We start from the raw sequence: 22,557 nt of genomic DNA on the forward strand, positions 1-22,557 counted from the left end.
ACTCAGAATGAGCACTCAAGGATCAAAAGATAGCGGAAGGCTAGAGCAAAGCGGAGTTAACCTGTGAGTGACATGACAAGGGAGAGAATGGATTATGCAGTCTGGAAGGCCAGGACAAGAAATATGGATTCTATCCTGAATATGGTCACTAGATGATTTCAAGTTTTGTTTGTTTTTTGAGAGCGAGTGAGCACATGTGTGCATGTGCATGGTTGAGAGGGAGAGGGCAGAGGGATAGTGAAAAAGAGAAGCTTAGGCAGGCTCCATGCTCGGCGCAGTGCCCAACCAGGGTAAGTGTGTATGTGTATGGGGGAGGTTGGGAGACTCGATCTCACATTTGTGAGATCATGACGTGAGCCGAATCAAGAGTTGGCCACTCAACCAACTGGGCCACCCAGGAACCCTAAGGATGATTTCAAGTTTTAATTTAGTTATGATATACATATAGTAATGTATACACATAATAACTAGGTAGCAAATGAATTTCTTACAAACTGAACACATCCCCAGATCAGGAGAGAAAATATTACTATGGTTCCCCAACCCTCCTTTATGTTCTCTTCCAGTCAGTACTTTAAGGATAAAGACTCCTCTGATTTCTATCAGCACAGATTAATTCATCCTGTGTATATAAAGAACAACGGGGGCACCTGGGTGGCTCAGTCAGATGAGTGTCCGGCTTTGGCTCAGGTCATGATCTCGCGATTCATGGGTTTGAGCCCCACATCAGGCTCTGTGCTGACAGCTCAGAGCCTGGAGCCTGTTTCAGATTCTGTGTCTTCCTCTCTCTGACCCTCCCCTGCTCATGCTGTCTCTCAAAAATAAATAAAAACCAGAAAAATATATAAACAAAAGACCATACACTATGTACTCTTTGCCTTCTTTTCCTTAAAATTGTGCTTGTCAATTCATCCATATTTAAGCATCCATGTACTGAGAGAACGCAGATAAGAAAGGTAAATGAACCCTACTACTGAGCCCCGGACTACCCTAACATTTGGAAGGTGTACAGAAGGAGTGGCTAATATAGGAGACACAGAGTGTCCAGTGGGGTGGGAGAAAAATTAGGAGACCACGGTATCACGAGCAAGACTCATTCCAAAATCTTTAACCAAAATGAAGCACTCTAGGGTATGTGGAATCAGAAGAGGGTTTCTGAGGCGCTAAGTACTACTGCATGTTTGCATAAAGATGGAAATAGTCCACTGGAGAGGGAAGTCTGAGGATCTAGAGGGATGGGAAAATCATATGCATGATGGCTATGGGAAGGTAAAGGGGATGGACTCGGGCCCAGGTAAAGGGCCTTCTTTATATTAGGAGCAGAGTAAATAAATATTTACTTAATTACTTTTAATAAGAAGGACACCAACTATGGAGTAAATACAGGTAGGTTGGCGAATTTGGTTATGGACAAATGAGAGTTCTCACCTTTTATGAATGCTTCTTTTGCCACATTCTCTACCGTCCCTGTACAATCAATCTTATTGATTTTCTAAAAACAGAGTTGCCAACTAGTACCTCATTTTAATCTGTATGTATATAATTTTTAGAGAGAAACAGTTTTTCCTATGTTTATTGGCCATCTGTTTTTTTAAAACTTGCTGTATTTGTTGTTTGTTTGCTCATTTGAAAACACCTTGCTGTTTCTAGCACATAGACAATAATTTTCCTGGATTCAGCATTCTTGGGTGTCTTAATTTGCTCTGTAGTCTATGTAGATATTCTTCTGTTTTCTGTCATAAAACATTGAGAATGTTAAGGCTGGAGTTAGTGTGATAATTTTCCTCTGTAGGAACTATGCTTCTTCTAAATGGATCCTTCCTGGAATTATTTCTTTATCCTTGAAATTTAAAATTGGTGAGGCATCCCTAGAGCTAAGACCCACAACCAGCGCCCCCCCCCCCCCACACATGCTACACTGCTGTTGGTGCACAATGGCAACTTCAGGCAGACGGTCCACAGATGACCAAAAGAAAGACCTCTAGTCCTTGCATCTCCAGGTAAGAAAGAGCCCATCCAAGTTAGGGGATATTGCTTTTAAGAAGTTCAGTCTTCAGACTGAAAGGGAATGACTGGCAGTCCTTACCTTGGTCCACAAAGTTCCAACACAGGGAGGTATCTGGGGAGGTGGTATTGCCATAATTCCTTCTTTGGCTCACTGTCACATGGCGATGCTGTCTTAGGAATGGGAGTTTCCATGTATCAGCACTCAGTATCTTTCTTAATTTTGTTCTAAAACTCTGTTGTACTTGGGGGAAATTCTACTTATGAAGTATGTTTGTCAGCTGACTATTTCTTTCAGCACTGGTTATTATAGTATCATTTCCTGGCACCACGGTGAATGTGTGTGTGTGTGTGTGTGTGTGTGTGTGTGTGTGTGTGTATGTGTGCACGTGCATCTAATTCCACCCCTGCTGCTATGTCCCCCAGAATTTCGAGCGTGGTGCTCTATCATCAAATTTCCACAGAAAGCTTTGCTTCCTTCTTTATTCTTTGCTACTGACTGCTGTTTGCAGCTGCTGCTCTCTCTTCTTGTTTTTTAACATGAATGGCCTGTGTCTTCACCCTCATTTTAACTGTGCTCTCTATATGATTAGGTACATCTGCATCGGCAAATACATCTGCAGTTTGAGGCAATGGCAGAGGAATCTTAAAGTCTGTTTAGACAGAAAAAGAACTTCTCTGCTTGGATCTCTGACCACTGATTAGAAATCTGCTATTTCCTGTTTAACACCATAAAATCTCTCCATCAAAAAGTATTTCATTACTAGGCACTGCTTAATCATACACCCAGGGTCACAGATGTTGTAAAGTCCTTATAATTGAAAGACTTTTGCATTTAAAGAGATATAATGATGCACAGGATGAATAATAGGTTAAGTAGGGGAGAGAAAAAGAGTATAAGAGAAACTATGGAATAGTAGAAAGTTCATGAGGCTGAACCCAGCGGACCTGGGTTTCAATCCCAGCACTGTTTCCACTGACAAGCAGTGTGGCCTTGACTTGCAAAGCACCTGTTATGGGTTTTACTGTTCCTCTCCGCCCTCACCCCCATTCTTATGTTGAAGTCCTACCCTCAGAGCCTCGGAATGTGACAGTAATTAGAGACAATTTCTTCACAGAGTTAATGAACTTAAATGAGGTCACTGATTTAAGTTACCCGGTCTGTGGTACTTCGTTATAGTAGCCCTTAGTTTCCTAAGAAAAAATGGGAATATTTTCAGTTGTCTTAAAGAGTTTTATAAATTACATAAGAATAATAGGATAATAATGAGAACATTATCTGTAATGACTGTGTTGTAGCAGGTGCAGGGTTCAATGTTTTATACTTATAAATGCATAGCATGGTGGCAGTCACAGATGAGGTATGTAACAGACTATTTTTATTTTCTCTTATTTACTGCAATGGAGAGATGCTTAAGTGAAAGTATCCTCCAGTGAAGAAGGAGAGATGCAAACATATAGAAAGAAGAAAGAAAGGAAGAGAGAAAGGAAGGAAGGAAGGAGAAAGAAAGAAAGAAAGAAAGAAAGAAAGAAAGAAAGAAAGAAAGAAAGAAAGAAAGAAAGAAAGAAAAAGAAAAGAAAGAAAGAAAGAAAGAAAGAAAGAAAGAAAGAAAGAAAGAAAGAAAAGAAAGAAAGAAAGAAAAGAAAGAAGGAAGGAAGGGGAGGGAGGGAAAAAGAGACAGACAGGAAGGGAGGGATATCTCATAAAAGGTGTAAGAAATTAACACATTATCAGGGAAAGAAGAAAATCATATCAAAGGCTCCCTACAGCTGAGAGTAACAGACTCTGAAGTAGTAAGGGACCAATCAGCACCTAGTTCTCAGTGTGAACTGAGGGGAACACAGTTTTCTTGTAAAGTGCTTTTTAGGTATATTTGGCCAGAACTGTCACAACATGTCTAAGCTTACATTTCCATATGATGCTGTAGTTTCCACCGTGTCTATGTTACAACTGTTCTAATTATATTAATAGTACGAATGGAGAAAGGTTACCATGAAGTCACACATAGCACTGTATTGACGTGTTTTTATTTCCTTTTTAGCTTTTTGAGTTACTGACACATTATTGCAGCAAAACATATGTAGGGTCAATTCATGCTGAATAGTTATTAGAAACCATGATAACAAAAGTCATTACACTGCAGTTCAGTTTTGACAGTAAAATTTCTGCAACATTATCACAAATCCTCATGCATTAGTGCAATGATCCTTACTATAGTTTCATATTAGAATCAAAAGATTGCTGTAGCATGCTTGATACAAAAAGTCAAGCAGGCCAAATTCTTTTCTGCTTTTACAGATAACATTTTTGTTCTTTTTCTATGTACATCAATGCAGATAGTAGCTTTGTTTTATATGCTTTTTTTCAATAACCTATGAGTACACTGCATATCTTCTTTAAAATGAGGGTTTTTTCCTTGAAAGACTACACAATTCTGATTACTAGCAACAAAGGAAATAATTTAAAAGTGATTTTATATCTGACACAACTTTACAGAATTCTAAGACTATATTATTCACTGCATTATTATCTTTCCTCTTTTTAAAGAATGTGTTGGCTGTGTTTACATGTTTCTAATTAGTGATTTACTATGTATGATGGAACAAGATTTAAAGAAGGAATCTGTCACATTTAGGATTACTTTGATTGGAAAGCTATTGGAATTACCCTTCATCTGACAAAGGGAAAGTGTTTTTAATGCCTATATGTCCACAATATTTTTCCATATTCATTTATTAACAAACACCAAAAAAGTCAGATTGTACAGGTAAAATAGTTATATTTTTTGGTAATTTTAACTTCCTCGGTCCATTTCTTTTTTTTTTTTTTTAACATTTATTTATTTTTGAGAGAGAGAGAGAGAGAGTTAGGGGAGGGGCAAGAGAGAAGGAGAACAGAATCCGAAGCCAAAGAATCTGACAGCAGAGCTGTCCGCACAGAACTCTAAGTGGGTCTTGAACTCACGAGACTCGAGATCATGACCTGAGCTGAAGTCAGACACCTTAACTGGACGGAGCCACCCAGGCGCCCCTCCACAGGTCCATTTCAAGAAAACAGAAGAAACATAACCTAGTGCCTAGTGAATTGATTAAGGAGCCCCCCAAAAGCTGAATAACTTCTTAGTTGGAAAATCAAGTTTATATAGGTATATGTAGAATATGGATAAGTAGGAAAACATTTCACTAGATACAAAATATGTCACCTGGAAATGTGGATATAAATAAAATCCTGTTTAGTTGCGTCACATTTGAAGTGATTGTGATTGTGTGAAATTGTTTCACAATTGCAATGTGAGGATGCCAGATCCCATCGAATTAAAATATTGAGGACTGTCATTGTGTGTGTTGTTTTTATTGTTGTCTTCTCCATCTGTGAACTTTCACAGACTTCTTCATGATGGCTCTAATAACATATTTCTTGTTTGGGTTCTTTCTAGGAAATTTCTGGATGTTACAGCTATTGCAAGTGGGCTCTTTTAATAAATGTATATGGTCTGATGGTGTTTTTTAGTACAAGTTTTGGATGAAACTCTGACTAACCCAAGTTATTGCTAAGTGTATGCCTCACACCTTCTCATATACAATTTCCTATTCGGTAACGCTCTGTCACAGTTTTACCTGACCAAGGCGGTGTCCGGCCATCGCCGTATTCCTTCTAGCACCAGCATGCATTTCTAACTGACTATCATAATGTCTCAATTACTCTTTTTGTCCTCTCTCTCTTTATTCAGACTATAGTCTCAGGCTGCATAAATTATTCTATATCTATTATAGGCTAGAAGCTCTTCTGTAATAGTATAGCTACACCAAGATTTTGTATACGACGTAAGGGATATATATTTATCTAAAGAATAATGACAATATCAGGAGTCGTATCTTCCACAGAAAGTCATATCTTTCACAAACATACATATAGTTTGTGAAAAACTACTGTAGGTGCTTTCCACGTAAACTATATATTTATGTTCCATGCGGTTGTTGAAGAAATTCAATAAAATCACATGTAAAAGCTTGCTAAGTGCCTCGTGTGTAGTAAGTGCTTCACAAATGTTAACTATTATGAAATGCTTTTTACAATAATCCTGCTAGGGAGACATTAGTATTTCCATTTTTTTCAGAGATTCAGAGGGATTAAAGAAGTTGTCTGTAGATATTCCTTCCTGTCTTCAATAGGAGTAAAACTGAGAAAAGAACAAATGACCTACAGAAAACATTTAGTATATGAATATGCATTTCCTACATTAATATTCATGTTAATAAGTGATTATAAGATACAGCTCTGTAGACTTGGGGAAAGAGATTACAAGAGAAGTTTTTTTCAAATGTTTATGTCATTGTGATGCATATGTGTAGATCAAAAGTAAAAAAAATCATTATACTGATACTCCCACAGAACTGCAAATCAGTTGCTGTTCTAAGGCCTGAATTAGGTAAGTATAAGTAGAAAATATACCTATTTATAGGAAGTGCATATAATAAACATTTTATTTATGTTATTGTAATTTTTAAATGGTCTTTGAATGATTAAAAACTACTATGTCATTTTATAGCTGCACTATGACATTTAAAAAAGTCAGAGTTCTAGGCCTGTATGGATTCCAAAGAACATAACCTATTTATCTGAAAATATTTCAAGTTTTTCTAGAGCTTTATAGGTAACATGAAGAATACTTCATTTACTCCCTTCTAAAAGTTATAGGTAAACAAATTTTCCTGAATGTATGATTTTATGACATGAAATTTCTGATTCTCTATAGAATAATATTTTGCAAGGTTTAATCTATTAAATATTGTCAGTTGTAAACAGGTTTCCTAAGAAACGGTTCCAGGCACCACAGGAAACTCAGGGTTATTAGAATCAACAGGTTTCTTAAAATGGGATTGCTCAGAATCTTTAATATGCAAATGTGGTTTAAGTTTTTAAAAAGGAGATATAGTAAGCAGTGTGCCATATACATATATATGTAAAACATGTATACAATAGGCATATAATACACCTATCTCCATCTCTGTATCTGAGGTTCTTTATGTATATATTAGGGTTTCTTAACCTTAGCTCTATTGATATTTTAAGCTAAAAGTATTTTTGGTGTGTGTGTGTGTGTGTGTGTGTGTGTGTGTAAGATATTTAGCAGTATCCCTGACCTCTACTCATTAGAAATTAGAAATACTCCTCCCCACATCCCCAGCTATGATAACGAAAAATGTCTCCAGGCATTGCCAGATATTCATATATCCTGAGATCACTTTTTTAAGTTTATGTATTTATTCAGAGGCAGAGAGAGCGAGCATGAGAGCAGGCGAGAGGCAGAGAGAGAGAGAGAGAGGGCAAGATGGAGAGAGAGAATGAGAGAATCTCATGCAGGCTCCACACTGTCAGTGCAGAGCGCGACAGTGGGCTTGAACTCATGAACCAGGAAATCATGACCTGAGCCCAAAGCAAGAGTTAGATGCCTAACCAACTGAGCAACTGAGAAACCCTGAAATAATGTACTATAACAGCAATTTGCTGCAGAGCAGAAGTGCTCACACGGAGATGATGAGCATGTCCAGGGCCTTTCGAGTAGACACAACGTTAGAGCACACTGCAATAGCAATGGGAGGGGCTCTGAAGTTATGTGCTGCCATTAACTGCATGAAGTTCTGACTCAGTACCGCATCTTGTGTATTGTTTACACTTCCCTAGGCTGCAGATGTTGCTGTATATGGTTTCTAAGTTTGTGTATATAAGTTTTGATATGTTTTACCATTTTAAAATAGATTAGTGTATATTTTATGGTAGTAAATGATAACATATTTAGCTCTTCCTTAATTGTTTTGATTTTTTTTTAGGCTACATGGTTCACCTGTGAGTTTTCTCAAGTTGTCACAAATCTCAAAAAGTGTTCCCCAACATCTTTCACTACATTTCATGTAGTGAAAAAGGTCTACGGATAATTAGTCCCGTACAGTTCAAATCGGTGTTGTTCAAAGATCATCTCTATATATGAAAATTCTACCTGGAGTGTCTTTGATACATAGGGATCCCATCACATTCTAGAAATCACCTTTAAAAAGCTTTTGCAGACATTAAAAACTGATTGTTGCTGTGCAACTCCACTAGATCACTTTCTCAAAATTGCTTGAATTATACATAGTCTACAATTCACTCAAAACTCGTATTAGACCGATGAACTGGTCTGATTTAAGCTAAGCTGACTTTTCTAAAGTATTGGCCAGGAACAGACATTTCATTTTTGCTATTTTTCTCATGGAGTTTGGACAACAGAAGGGAGACTCATTGGGATAAAGCAAAAGATGGCCAACTCTCAGGATCACAAAAGCTATTCAGAGATCTCTTGAGAGCTCTTCAGAGAAAAGGGCCAGTAGAAATTTAATGCAAGCTTATTAGTGTATAAGGTATGGCAAATCCTCCTGAACAAGTGTGTGTGCACATGTGTGTGCATGTGATGAAACTATTTAAGAGACTATGATTTTCCTAGCAAAGGAATGAATTTTCATTTACACTGGAACAAGCACTCAAAAGTCACTACTCAAAACCCAATTTTACATATTTTAAAATTTGTTAAGTAACAAGCAATACAAAATACTTACAAAAACTAGAACTAAAACAGCTTTCACATTTCCTTAAGAAAATAATTTTGTTTATTGCTGGAATTGACTTTGACTCCTCATCAAATCAATGTAAAGTGAATATTAGAGGAAACCCATGTTTAAAAACTGAAAGAGGGAAGAGAAAATGTGCTAATGAAATCTATGGATGATACAGTATCTTTGAGAATTTAAAATGGAAACTGTCCATTGAGACCTTGGTGAAAGAGATTAGATAGCAAAAATTCACAATTCTTCCATTGGTGGGGTGAAGAGAAGATGCTGTTGGGGTTGGATTCTATGCTCTATTCTAGAAAAAAAGCCCCTTGGTCTCTGGGGATCACAGCATTCAGCACGGAAGCTGAGTAGCATTTCCCTGTACCTTTTATTGTATGAAAACAATGGATGTAAGTACAATGGATGATTTATAATTTATTTTAAATAATTGAATAAATGATGAATGAATGAATGAATAGTGTTTGAGTTCTGTGAGGCCCAGAAGTATCCTCTAAAGCTCCAAAACAGTCCTCTGATTTGTGTCTCTACAGGACTCCTTAAGAAGCCCAGGTTACTTGAAGGTGATCCCAATCTGAGCACACTCATTGCAGTTACCATTACTACTTTTCAGCTGCTGGTCCACTCAAACCTTCAAAAAATATCACAGCACATGCTCATATTACAGTTGGCTGGAGAGAATATTTGAAGGTAAGTTAAGGTAGCTGTGTCCTAGGCCAGCTTTTCTCCTAATTATCTGTATATGTAGTAAATCACTGAGCCACTGTGGCCCTAAGGTTCCTCACTTGTGAAGTAATCTTTTATTTACTTTTTATTAAAAAAATTTTTTTTTAGTTGGAGGGGTGTGCATGCGCGCACGCGCACACACACACACACACACACACACACGCATACACACACACACGTGGTGCGGGGGCAGAGAGAGAAGGAGAAAGAGAATCCCAAGCAGGTACCAGGCACTGTCAGCACAGAGCCCAATTTAGTGTTCAAACTCACTAACCATGAGATCATGACTTGAGCCGTAGTTGGATGCTTAACCCACGAGCCACTCAGTAGCCCTGTTTTATTTTTTACTGTGTATGTGTGTGTGTGTGTGTGTGTGTGTGTGAGAGAGAGAAATAATCTTTTAAAGAAATGGGTAATACTTCTAAGGGGATATCCAGTTCAAAATTTTTATAATTTAGAATTGCAAAAATTATCTATAATCCCTGTGAAAATTAAATAATTTATAACAAATAGGTAGCTTTTTCCTCATGAGAAAATCATCATTGAAAACATAGCTTCAATGAGATAAAATTGCAAAACAATTAGTGAATCAAATAATCTGTTTCAGATGGACACTAGTGACATAATGCTTGGCCAATGTGGCTTTCACATGCTTTATAGAGCCTGATGAGACATATATAGGATTATTTGATAATGTTATATTCTAATAGGGGTGTGTCACAGTTATGAATTGAGTTGGATTTCTGAAAATCCTATATTTGATTATCTTTCCAGTCAGTTCCTCCCATTCAGGTGACCTTGTGACACACTCAATCTCCACCCCATATCTTAAACTGGAGATGACTATAATAATAATAATAACACAAATTTTGGAGGATTACTGATGGACATTACAGAGATAATGTGTGCAAACTGCATGGGAGAGATACCGGGTCTTTCTAAGTGCCAGTTAAGTGCTGATTCTCTGATGATTTGCATTCCCTTAGCATGAAAGCACTGAGAATTGGAGTTGGCAAAAGTTAAGCTTCACAAATGGTTCACAAAAGAATTAAAAATATATTTAACCAGTTTTGAAAGGGATCATGTTCTTGGCTAACAAAACGCATCAACATTGGGCTTGCTTGCCTAGAGCTTACCTTTCTTGGTAGACCTGAAGAACTGGAGATAGCAATGAAAACAAACATAGGATTTTATCAATCAATTCATGGATCGAAATATTTTGAAGATATTTTTGAAACCTTTTAATGAAAATGATAAACATGTCTATTTTTACACAGAAGTACAATCTGTTTTTCAGATTTTTTTATTCCCCTTTTGTGTTATTTTAAATTTTGAGATCTTTAGATTGGAATCTATTCTATCACTAACCATGAACAGGGAAGATGAAAGTTTTTCACAGTCATTTTTGTTTGTTTCTGGTTTTTAAAGGGGGAAATATTCATCACTGCAAAATTTTAAGGCACAGGAAAGTATCAAGAAGCATGTGCAAAGGAAGCAGCCATAGTTTAATCACCAAGAGTAATACTATAACGTTCTAACACTTGAAGGCTGTAAATAAAGTTGTGTTAAGGAAGGGGACGCTATTTTTTATATTTGTTTTACAAGCTTTCTTTGCTACTTTTGGCCTAAAAATACAAAGAAATATGAAAGCGTATAATTTGTGTAGAGAGGATAATACTCTTTAAGAAGCACAAACATCAAAATATACTTACCATTCCAAAAGGAATGTATGTCTAGAAGCAATAAAGTTATTCTAAAGACAGGAAAACAATACACAAAAGTCCTCAAGTGAGATCCATTTTTTATGACAAGAAAATTCAAGAAGGGAATGAGAGGTTGAACGGTGCTTTTGTGTATACCAAACTAAACTGGTCAAAGGACTAAAAGCTATAATATATTTATGTGGGAAATGCTGCAATATCAAAGAAGTGAACTAAAATCTTAAAGGTTTTTTTTTTTTCAGTTTTGATGGCCAAATTCCATCCTGTAAGCAGTGCATTAGACGCTAATGACATACGATTTCTCACTGACAGATTTAACAGCATCAATAAGGCCTCTCTGTCCATTGCAGCAAATTGATCCTACATGACACTGACAAGGGCAGTCTGCACTTAATGACCTCCATCGCTGAAGGATGGCGATGAAAAATGATTGGAAGTACAAATAAATCTTTGAAAGTTTCCCTGAAACAGGTGTGCTAAAAGCGATTCGTCTGAGGGATCATCACAAATATAAACTCAATCTCCTATCATACCTCATGGTCTGTTCATACCAGGGTCTCACTGCTTGGATCTTGAATCACAATTTGCTTTAATTCCAACATCAAGACAATTTTATTCCTACTATGGAAATTCGGTGTTAGAGACTCTCTGAAAGGCCTGATTTCCTCACTATTTATGCAGGAATCTATTTGTCATGTGCCACCAAAGGATTCTAAATAAACTAATAACAAGTATACATAAAATTTATTTTTGTTTCCCTCCTGGTTAGAAAAGGAAATACAGTATATCCATTTATTATTTTCTCCTTCTCAATTATCAGGAACAAATAGAACATGTTTAGCATCAATAACAATGTCAAATACATGAACTGACTGGACAAATGTTCCGCTGGTGTCCTTTCTTTGAATCCTGCACACGATTTGAGGACACTAAGATTTTGATAATAGTTAATATTTTTATTATCAATTTTTCACAAAAACACATATTTTTTCATCTACCTTCGTTGTGCTACTAATTTTTAAGAGAAAAATACACACACATACTCTCAATATATTCAGAAGCCTTATCTCACAGGAGAGCAGACAGATGTGAAACATAAGCAGCATACCAGATGAATGTAATAGTTATATATAGTTGCCTAGTATCCCTTTATTTTCAAAAATAACTATGGATATCTCCTCCTTATTACTTATCAGTTTTCCTCTGAGGTAAATCTTATTTCACAGATGAGAAAACTGAGGCCAGAAAGGATAAATAACTTGCCAAAATCACTGAACTAGTAATGGTAGAGATGCACTCAAATCCTGGCCTTCTGTCTTTCCAATCAATATACCACCATAAGGAGTGATAAATATCGTACTGGGATTTCAAACTACTAATTTATGGTAGAGTAATGTGGGTGACGACTATAAGAGAAAGGATCGATTAACAGTTTACCAGTTCTTATGATTAGGTGAATTGTTAAAAACTACCTATGCCTCAATATTTTGAAATTTAAATTCTGGGAAGATAGAGAAATTCAAAGGGAAATGATTGCTCTTGTCAGTGAGTATTGGGAGAAGGATATATTATTATTATTAAGGAAATAGAAACTGACATTTGGAGCCCATATACCATAAAGAGATTTTGAGGCATATCGTGAAAACTTACCTATAGGTAGAATTGAAATTTGAAATCTATGATAATATATTTAAATTCATAAATATGCAAACATGGTATTCCAGGTCACAATAAAGCAAATTAGTATAAAATGGTGGATTAGAAACTAAATTTTTCATTTCTCAAATATCCATTTAAAAATTTTTTTAATGTTTTATTTATTTTTGATACAGAGAGAGACAGAGCATGAGAGGGGGAGGGGCAGAGAGAGAAGGAGACACAGAACCGGAAGCAGGCTCCAGGCTCTGAGCTAGTTGTCAGCACAGAGTCTGACGCGGGGCTGGAACCCACAAATGTGAGATCGGACCTGAGCCGAAGTCGGAGGCTTAACCGACTGAGCCACCCAGGTGCCCCTATCCATTCAAAATTTTAATTCAAAGGTAATATCCACCAAAAATTTACAAGAAGAAAATATGCCATTTTGTGGCATATAAAGGACCACCATCAGTCATATAAAAGCCCATAACCAACTGCGAGTTACTTTCTGCAGCATGTATGTCAAGTAAATCATTATTAAAAAGGAAATAAGAAAACCTACCTGTTTCTTATCTTGAATTGAAGTAGCAAGTGATAACTCTTTATCATATAGATTGAAATAATTGTCCTTTTCGGTTAAGAAAGTAGTCTGTAATTCCTGATATTCTTGAGCTAAACGTAGATTTTCTTTCAGTAAATCATCTTGTTTTTCCTAGAAGATAAATTAATACATATATTTAATTAAAGTCATTTTAATTTCCTTGAGTTTTTCCAACATCATGTGGATCATCTCCAAATATTATATTATATATTATAGAAAAATATTAAAGTCAAAAAGCTGCTTCCTCTGATACCACATCCTCCTTGGACTTAATAATTTTCTTTCTTGATGCACATGTTATAAGTTGTTAAAAAATATATTGCAGTGTGAGAATGTGCATAGATGAAATGTAATTCAGCAGAAAATTGCCTGTACAAATATTTCTGTATTTACACAGTTGAAGATTTATTAAGGTCAACAAACATATTTCTCATGAAAGCCTGGTATCCATATTGATCCCTGATGATGAATACTGTGTCACAGCTGTTCTTCAAAAAGCCAAAATGCTGAACTGAGAGCCATTTTAAATGTCCTTGTCCTAATTCTGGCACAGAAATTTCAAACTTTAGAAACTGTTATCCAATAAACTTACCTGAAATCACATGCAATTATCTTTCGGCAGGAGGACCACATATCCATGAGTATTTTACTTTGGTAAGGAGACTTTTGGGAAAAATAATTACAGTTCTTTTTGATATCTTAACAACTTATTAAAATCTAAGCTTCAAGTGATGACGTTGGCTCTTTGATCAATGTTCTACTGAAAGTAGGACAAGGGATCATTTTTAATGTCTTTGTTTGATTTAACATAAGCACAACCCTGATAACTGAGATATTCTACTTCTCAATTACATTTCTTTCAAGCCCTAGATGGCTCCTATAAATAAACCTTGCGTTAGAGAAGGGTGCTACAAAAGTTGTGGGATTTGCATCAAGCCTATTAAATGGCACTTTATTGAGGATATATTTGGTACTTTATGCTTTGCTCACTGTGTAATATGCAGTTTACTTCCAACTTCTGTATGGCACCAGTTCTTACTGCTTTATATGCCATAATTAGAGTAGATACCAAGAAATCGAATTGTACAGTTATGTCAATGAATCTTCAAAAAATTGTCACATCAGTCATGATATTTTATATTATCATTTTTCAGTAATGAAGTTACAGAAAGATTTTCCAATGCACTCTCTGTTACTTGAAAGTCAGTGACCTTCACATGTGCGGTGAAGTTTCAGGTTTTTAAAAAACTTTAAATAATGATATTCTGCTGACACTTTTTGAAAATGTTTTTTATGTTCCCTCTTACAACTGTGGTACCTCCTTATAACTCTGAGTTGTTTAATTTCAACCAATATTATTATAACATGTGAATGAAACAAAGAGGGAATGGTACTGGTGGAAATAGGTCGAAGGGAAATAATGCTACCACTACCGCATTGAAGAGCTTATCATAGGTTAGCAGTAGAAGATATTTAATAAGGGCACAAAAGTTTGGAGTCAGCAGTATAAAAGGTGAGAAGAAAAGAGAAACTAATAAGAGAAGTAAGATGGCTCACACACTTTTAAATTCAAATCCAGCTGAATCTTACCCACAGAATCTTTCTACTTAAGGTTGTGGCTAAATGTGAAATTGATAAAAACCTGTTCCTAAAACCATTAAAGAAAAATGTGATTACAATCGGTGCAGGTTAAAATAATTGTGCTCTGAGTTTACAGTGTTGTTACATTGATTTGTTTACTCATTCATTTTCATTAATTACCTATTCAAAACTTTGAATTTAATTACTACTATGTGCTAAGCTCTGGGATATAACGGTGAACCTTAAAAATTCGTGGTCTTGTGTGAAGGATTTACACTAAAAATCACACAAATATAGAATTAGAACATAGAACTTATATTACTTGGTATAGTACTTGAGAGCGGAAGACTTGAAAAAGCATATAAAAAGCACTCACACAGTATTTTTTGCACTGAACATTATTCTAAGGATACACCACCTTTTCCAACCTCAGCAAGAGTTTATTCTCTAGGTTCACCATTGACGTTCACAAGGTATGCGAACCCTTTGAAACTGTAAACAGCATTTTTCTGGGGTTACTTAATTAGACCATGATTCCCAAAGTATTGAGAAACCATAGCTTCTGTCTCCAAAAATGCTAAAAATTGGAGATGGAGACCCCAAGGTATACAAATAGTTCTCCATGTTCTTTTTCACTTGAAGTTTCTTATTCATGAATCCATGCATTTCATATTTGACATTTCCTCCATTTTCATTTTATTTTTCTCATTCTTCCCCTTCTCTTTCCCTCTCACAGTAAATGATTAAGAAATAGGAAATTATAATTAGAGAACTGGGTTCTCTTTGCATAAAACTATAGATCATCTATTTATATTTCACCCTGTGATACAAGGATGGTAACTTGGAAATGGGGCCGAACTTGAGTGTTGACTTAGGAATTCCACAGACGGGAAAGAACGGAGACGACGGCAATTGTCTCAGTTGTAACATTATTATCCTCATTTTACAGAAGAGAAAACAAAGGCAAGAAAAGTCAGGTAAAGCAAAGCAAATTGTATTTTCCAAAAGCAAAAAAAGGCCACAGAAATATTTTCATTCTCACAAGTTGTTCCAGAACCTATTTTCTAAAACAAACAAAAAAAAAGACCATAGAAATATTTTCATTCTCACATTCTGGAAGAACCCTGTTACTTCCTATCAAGAAGCATAGTCTATTTATCTTCCCCTCGATCCTGTGTTTTCACCAGCCAATAAAATATGGTGGACAGGATGCTATGTGACTTACCAGGCTACTTTATTTAAATAGCTAGTTTTAAAGAGGCCAGTTTATTTCACACACACACACACACACACACACACACACACACACACACACAGCTTCTGCCTGGACCTCTTTTGGGGACATTCATCCCTGGAACCAGATACCACATTGTAAGGAATTCAAGTCACATGGAGAAATTATGTGCAGGTGTGGCAGAAACAACCCTAGCTCGGGTGTCAGAAAACAGTCAGCATCAACCATTAGTAAATGAGTCGTTTGAAGAGGATTTCAATTCCTACTTTCTAGGTCATCCAGCAGCTAGTTCAGAAAGTGAGACCAGAGACAAGCAGGCTTTGCTATATCTGGTCCAAATTTCTGACACACAGAATTGTGAGCCATAAAGTTTGGGGGTATCTATCATGCAACCATGGCAACTGAAACATCAGGTATCTTGTGCAAGATTTCACACATATTAAGAGGAGGACTTGGGTTTTGTGTCCAGGCAGACTGGCTCCAGATTCCACACTCTTCACCATCCAATATATTTCCTTTGTAAACATAAGCCAGCACTCAACACAATGCGGTGCTGTCTTTATAAAAGCTAATGATGTTAAAGAATCAAATCGAGTAACAGAATTGCCTTGTTCTGAGCTCCCTTCCACCAAGTAACTGTCTTTTTATAATCTAACTAACACATAGTAAACATCTGAAAAAGATCAAAGAGGCTGCTGAAGGAAATTAGAACTTGGTCCCCTTGGAAGCCACCTTTTATTGTAATATATTGTGTTGGTTACAAATAATCAGTCTCTTGTCTTTTGTTTGTTTTTTTATGTTGTTTTTGTTTTACATATGATTCCATATTCCAGGATTTTATTAGGCCTGATGCATTCACTGACAAGACCAAAAGCCCAAGTGCATAGACCTTTATAGCTGAGGCCGGCACAAGTCTGGACTATGGATGATGCAGCAGAATGAGTCCCATGGAGGTCCAGCCATAGACACTTACCCTAGAGAAAGTCTAAATGCTTTTGAGTTTTTTAAAAATTTAAGATGGATTAATGGCAAAAGAGATTATAAGAAAGAAACTTGATCCAAGTACTCTAGAGAGATGGTTATGATTAAAGTACTTGTGCTGTACGTGGACGTGTAAAAGACCTCCACAGCTATTTACAAATACTTTAATTTTATTCAAATAGTCCTAGTGCCTATATCTAAATTTATCGTAATATGCAGTCTATGCTCTCAGTTACTCTTAATACAGGTTTTTGGATCCAGTTTGTCAGGCAGAGGGACTAAGTTCTTCTTTCAGTTATGTATTGTAAGAGAGTTGTCATCTTCTGACTCAGTTCTAAGTGTCCCACCCTGACACGACTATGTGTGGCTACTGCCACTGATTTTTTCTGGTGACCTGTTATCTCCGGACTCTTGGCTATTTATAGCTCTCTCCTGGCTCTTTGGCAGCCTGCTGGGGCTTTGCTGGCTGTTAGTGTTGGGGGTGTCTTGGTCACACAGATTGCACCACACTCTCTGCAGTCTCAAGGTGGGAAAGGATCCACTTCCTGCCAGAACCACCAGAAAGCACAGGTTGTACTGCGGTACTTATTAATTTACTCCAGTCTAATCTCATGTCTAGCTTTTCATTCATCTACTTATTTGTTCATTCAATCATTAGTTTAGCAAACCCTGAGTAAGTCTATTCCCTGGATCCAGCTCCACGGCTACTCCCAAAATTAGTAAGAATACAATGTGACCCATTTTCACCAGGAATTAGAAGAGAAAGTAGGAGGAGATAGAAGTGTAAACAGGTCTATTGGAAATGTTCCTTAAAGTACCTGGAATTGATTCTACCAGGTGGAATTGACTCCCCTAGATGGGGGAGTAAGCCAGAAAAGTCTTCACAGGAAAAATAATCAGTGATCTGAATCTTAGAACAGTCATTTATTTGGCAGGGATCAAAACCTTTCCTGCTACAGGAGGTCAATATATATTATATATGAGCAAAGTTGGGTGAGTCAGTCGAGAGGAATGTTTTTATGGACCCTTTGGGTCTATTAGATCGTTGTTACCTATGACTTGTGAATGAGGCTTTCATAGATTGTGTTAAATATTCTGTTCTCTCTAAGCTTTAAAATATTACTATGCAAACAATGAAATATACCCATATATTTAGAATCCTCCTGATGCAAAGCATCATAAATAATGGTCTGTTCCAAGCACCAATGTTTTGGTAGCACGTGATCTTGTACATATGCTCTTGCATGAAACTATTGATACCATACTACTAAGTCCACGCACATGGCTTTGGCACATCTCTGCCAGTTTAGGGCTCTGGATTGGTAATTTTGCATGCAGTGATGCTTTGATATTATTAAAATAGGCAAAAGAACTGATACTGATTCATGGAATGTGAGGGGGACGGACTTTAGAATAAAGGACATCTAGAGGCTTGAAGTCTCTTTGTGAACACTGTCACCTCAAAAGCATTCCTTTTGATTCACGGGAATTAATGTAGTGAACATAAATGCTGAAAATATATGCCAATTCTGTAACAATATAACAGACACGGACAAAGCATATGCTTTATTAGGCACATCACCTACTATGTGCATAGAAGCATTATTGTATTGCTGTTCCCTTAAAATCTATACACCAATTACTACAGAAAATGAGAGTTCTCCCCCGTGCTTTCAAGAAGCAAGTCTGTAAGAATGATATGTGTCGATACCCTGAAGCCTCAAAGGAGCAAATAACTGTTTTAACTCTCCCAGGACCCACTTCCTTGTCTGTGCTGCCATGGAAACCAATCTCTTGTCCAACAGGAGTTCTCTGATAATTAGTCTTGAACATTCGTGATTTTTAAATGAACAAATCAGTCCTCTGCATCAAGGTTGTTACATGCCTCAAACTGTATACATTATCCTGTTTGACAAAATGCTCTCTATTCACTAATTTGTGCAGAAATGCTTCCCAAGCAACTGGTAAATGCACTATAGGGGGCACTCTCAGAGGTCAAATAGAACCTGTCCCTGACAGAGTCCAGGGGAATACATTTTTAGTGACCCCACCTTAGCACCCACTTGTAAGACTACCTACAGGACTCCTTATCTTAGCTCCTTGATGGGGTTACAAATGTAGCTACTGTTAATTTACTCAAAGTTTAACAATGGATACTATAACATTGGCTCTTAGGATTCGGAAGTATCCATTGGGTATCTATTAATAGTTTGTATTAACTCTGCTTGTTCCTTATTACTTTTAGATGCTGTAGATTATACATATTTGATGCAGAATTATTGATATTAGCCTGAAAAAAACACACAATTTCAGGGCTGAAGAAACCTGCAATCAGATAAGGGAACAGAGGCATTCACATAGCTAACTACATCAGAATACATTATACATGAAGAAGGATAAAAGACATATCCAAATAATGATAGCAGTTCCATGAGAGATCTGTTCCAGTGAAAGTCATGAGTAAAGTTCCAAGGAAGAGTCAGTTTTTAAAAGAGATTCTCAAAATATTGCAGGGTCCTGTATGTGTTTTCAGCAGAGAAATATCTGTCCTAGAAACACAAATGCTCATTAAATATTAAAAATCCCATGATTAATGAGAGTGTATGTTAAAGAAAGGCACATTCACCTCACTGTTGACTCTAGCATTTCTCTTATAACTACTCAATGGCTTTAAGAAATGCTATACAAATGCCACTTACATTTGTTACTGAATTTCTAATCTGACCAGTTGTCTTCAATGTAATTGTATGTCCCTCAAAGTATCCAATATAAATGAGAAAAACAAATTATGTAATAAAAAAAGACTAGATAAATGACGTTATGATGGGCATTGGATGTTATTTATAAGTGATGAATCACTGAATTCTACTCCTGAAACCAATACTGCACTGTATGTTAACTAACCAGAATTTAAACAAAAATTTTAGAAAAAGAAAAGAAAGTAAAAATTCGCATCACATAACAAATTTTTCCAAGTTAAAATACATGATTTAAATAATTCTACTACATAGTGTCCTCTGTAAGTGATAATCCACAGTAATCATAATAATAATTCCTGTAAATTTATTTATAACTTATTAATTAATAAATTAATTAAACCTTGGATATATACTTGAGTTTAATGTGTCCTCTAATATTCTTTAAGACTGTTAAACAGAAACAATTCTGCATGTAACGTTCTTATTAAATATTTCTATGCATTTTCATAACTTATTTGTATTTCAATTTGTCAATAATTTAAAATATATATTTAAATCTGCTACTTTTTTCACTGTATCATGTGAAAAACTAAACAATTTCCTCTTCAAATGCACCTACTGATTTGAATAGTTTAAGATTTAGAAAGGTTTCTATTTACTCACATTTTAATGATATACATTTCTACTTCACTGGTGGAAAAGGCTGATCAGTCACAGAAAGGTCAGTTAACACTAAATAGACCCTTTCTTTATGTAATTACAAAGAATAATATCTTTGTGCTGATGGCACTGCACATGGAGTGGGTGATGCAGAGAATTAATGTGCTGCCTTGTTGGCCCATGGGATAGAGATTCCAATACAATAACCACAACTTATTCTAATTATGCAGCTTTAAAAGGTCATCAGCAAAAAGAGTTAAGGAATTATCAACTAACTTTATCATAAAGTAATAATGCACTACATAAATGCAGAAACTTGTTAGAACAGCACCTAGAAATTTTATTACAAATGAAAGACTGATATAAGAGGTTCAAGTACATACATTGTAGCATAAATTAAGTAAACTTGTTAAAAATTAAAATATCTGATATTTTATAACATTTCATTGATATTGTCAAGTAACCTGATCTCACCTTGTGTTTGTAGGAAATGTTTAATTTTGAAAATATTTATGCCAATGTCATCACATTCATGCTATACCAGGAAAGCATAAATGCACAGAAATATTTAACAAGGAAGTTGTATGCAAATGTATTGATTTATTATAAAATAATGCATGCTGATTAAATTACACACAAATAATATAGAGGTACATGAAAAAGAACACTAATGCTCCTCTTCACAACTGCAGACATTTTTATACTCCAAACAGACAGTATTAACAGTGCATTGCACATCTTTAAGGAATAGAAACGTTTAAAACATCCTTACATTGTCAATGAGGATATGGAGGCTAAGAAAATCAATTTCTTATTTGAGGTCACACAGGAAGAGAACAGCATTAAGGCTAGAACACAATCTGATTTCAGCCTAATACCTTTTCTGGGACTACATCACTTCCTAATCTTGAATATGAATAACAGAGCCTTTAAGATTCTAGATTGATATGTGTAAATGCTCTAATTTTTGAATACCTGAAGGAATTATACCAGTCTTTCCAAATAAACTGGATGCTCACAGAGAAAAGAATTTTTCAAATTAAAAATATATATACATACGCTTCAGTGTCTTTTCCTTGGGAATGTGAGGTTAGAAAACATTAGGCCGATTTCCAGAGATGCCAAATATGAAAAGTAGAGTAAATCACTAGCAGTCTAGTAAAATATCCTTATGGGTAAAATTATTACTAATGCTTTTTCTCTTTTACTCCTCTCAGATATTCAATTAGATATTCCCCTTGCTGATAAATAAAAGATCATGAGCATCTCTAATCACCTGATGTTGTTACATATTAGGGCACTGTCCAAACCTTAGTGATGTATCTCAAATAGAAAGAAATAATATTAATTTTTTAATGTTTGTTTTTAAGAGAGAGAGGGCAGGAAAAGGGCAGAGAGAGAGGGAGACACAGAATCCAAAGCAGGCTTTGAGCTATCAGCACAGAGCCTGGTGTGGGGCTCGAATCCATGAACCTGAGCCAAAGTCAGATGCTTAACCAACTGAGCCATCCAGGTGCCCCTCCAGTAGAAATAAGATTAAAGGCAATTTTCTATAGATACTCATCTTGTGACACATTACATCTATTCCCCCAAATAGCGTAATCCCAATATGGAAAAAAATCACTTTCTAGAACAGGTCTCATCAAACTATGACTCTCCAGCCAAATCTACCCACTGCCTGTGTTTGTAAATAAGTGTCAGTGGAGCACCTTCACTTCATTCACATACGTACTGTCTATGGTTGCTTTTGCTCTGTGGTGGGAGAGTTGATAACTTGGCAACAGAGACTGAATGGACGGCAAAGCCTACAACATTTACTATCTTTTCCTTTATAAAAAAGTTTGCTGACCCTTGCTCTGACTCTTAATTAATATATTAGTATCATACAAAACAAAGTTTCTTTTTTTTCTTTTATTTTTTTTGTAACTTTATTTTTTATTTTTTTTAGAATATAACACTATTTTTTTAACATATGCAATTATTTTCCATCATTTACAATACAGTAGTTACAATGACACTCCAAATGGATAAGCAAAGTAAAAAATCAGAACCCCAACTTCTATTTCATGTAATTAGACTTATACAGAAATTAGAAGGTTAAGTAACAAC

At 35.9% G+C, this 22,557-nt stretch overlaps 1 protein-coding gene and 1 long non-coding RNA gene across 5 annotated transcripts in view; one reads left to right on the plus strand and one right to left on the minus strand.

Moving 5' to 3' along the window:
- The window catches only part of CCDC178 (coiled-coil domain containing 178), a 294,180-nt gene that overhangs the window by 267,971 nt on the left and 3,652 nt on the right, over positions 1-22,557 (plus strand). The gene's annotated exons all lie outside the window — the stretch shown is intronic.
- On the minus strand, positions 1,634-13,400 carry LOC115277622. Its single transcript, XR_003902448.1, has 3 exons — positions 13,255-13,400; positions 2,087-2,178; positions 1,634-1,733 (listed from the first exon to the last, which is right to left on the minus strand). It is a non-coding gene; the product is annotated as an uncharacterized LOC115277622 (long non-coding RNA).

The sequence above is a fragment of the Suricata suricatta genome, chromosome 14 (genome assembly GCF_006229205.1).
Source record: "Suricata suricatta isolate VVHF042 chromosome 14, meerkat_22Aug2017_6uvM2_HiC, whole genome shotgun sequence".
Classification (NCBI taxonomy): Eukaryota; Metazoa; Chordata; class Mammalia; order Carnivora; family Herpestidae; genus Suricata; species Suricata suricatta.